The following is a 1,955-nucleotide window of genomic DNA, read 5'->3' on the forward strand; positions in this document are numbered from 1 at the left end:
TCATTCAAACAGAACAAGGGGATACTACGAGGTTTAAAGTCTGGAAAGGTGTGCATCAGGGTTGTATCCTTTCACAATCCTTATTCAATCTGTATGCTGAGCAAATAATCCAAGAAGCTGGACTAAATGAAGAACAGGGTATCATTAACAACCTGCTTTATGCAGATACACAACCTTCCTTGCTGAAAGTGAAGAGGACTTGAAGTGCTTACTGATGAAGATCAAAGACTACAGCCTTCAGTATGGATTACACCTCAACATAAAGGAAACAAAAATCCTCACAACTGGACCAATAAGCAACATCATGATAAATGGAGAAAAGATTGACATTGTCAAGGATTTCATTTCACTTAGATCTATAATCGATGCCCATGGAAGCAGCAGTCAAGAAATCAAAGGACATATTGCATTGGGCAAATCTGCTGCAAAAGACCTCTTTAAAGTGTTAAAAGCAAAGATGTCACCTTGAGGACTAAGGTGCACCTGAACCAAGCCATGGTATTTTCAGTCACCTTTAATATGTGTGCAAAAGTTGGACAATAAATAAGACCAAAGAAGAATTGATGCTTTTGAATCATGGTGTTGGTGAAGAATATTGAATATACAATGGACTGCCAGAAGAATGAACAAATCTGTCTTGGAAAAAGTACAGCCAGTATGCTCCTTATAAGTGAGGATGGCAAGACTTTGTCTCATATTTTAGACATGTCATAAGGAGGGAGCCTTTCTGGAGAAGGACAACATGCTTGGGAAGGAAGAGGGTCAGTGAAAGAGCGGAAGATCTTCAGTCAGATGGAGTGACACAGGCTGCAACAATGGGCTTACCACAGCAATGACTGTGAGGATGGTGCAGGATCAGGCAGTGTTTTGTTCTGTTGTACATTGGGTCGCTATGAGTCGGAATCAACTTGATGGCACCTAACGACAACAACAACCATCCATCACCTATATGTGGGTGTTTCCCAAGATTGTGTCTTCAACTCCACTTCAATCTATATTCTATGTCTTGCTGAGACCATCATTTCATCATCTGTTATCATTATGCAAATAATTGGAAAATTCATATCTCCCTCCTAGTTTTCCCAAGCACTGCAGTGTCATGTTTGCAGTTATCTGTTGGAGAAATCTACTTGGATTTTGTGCTGGCAACTTAAATGTTGACTTCTGACTTCTGAGCCCCCTGCTCCTTACATACACCTGACATCTTCTATCTTAATTGTCTTGCCATCTTTGACGCCTCTCTGTATAATATTCAATTTGATGCCAAGTGCTTTCAATTTTATCTTCTTCGAGTGGCTCAAATGCCACATCCTCAATGAAGTCATACCCAATCTCAGCATTTTAAAGTAGTTTCTCCTAGGAGTTTTATAGCTTTAGGTTTTATGTTTTGGTCAGTGATCCATTTTGAGTTAATTTTTGTATATAGTTTGAGGTATGGACAAAGTTTATTTTTTGTTTTATTTTTGGTGTATGTATATCCAGTTGTTCCAGCATTGTTGGTTGAATGACTCTCCACTGAATTGCCTCATCTGCTGATAAGAACACAAAATGGTAAAACCACTTTGGAAAACAATTTGGTGGTTTCTTAAAAGTTAAATGAACACCTACTATATGATGCAGCCATTCCTAGATATTTACCCAAGAGAAACAAAAGTATATGTCCATTCAAAGACTTATAAATAAATCCTTATGAAAGTTTATCTCTAATAGCCAAAGACTGGATGCAACCCCAAATGTTGATCAACAATGGATAAATAGAGTGAGAATACTACTCAGCAATTAAAAGGAATGAATTATTGACATATGCAACAACATGGATGAACCTCAAAATCATTATGCTGAGTGAAAGAAGCCAGACAAAAACTAGTACATTCTTTATGACTCCGTGTATATAAAATTCTAGAAAATGTAAATACATCCAGAGTAACAGAAAGCGTATTAGTGATTGCCTGAAG

The sequence above is a fragment of the Loxodonta africana genome, chromosome 2 (assembly GCF_030014295.1).
Source record: "Loxodonta africana isolate mLoxAfr1 chromosome 2, mLoxAfr1.hap2, whole genome shotgun sequence".
NCBI classification, from domain to species: Eukaryota; Metazoa; Chordata; class Mammalia; order Proboscidea; family Elephantidae; genus Loxodonta; species Loxodonta africana.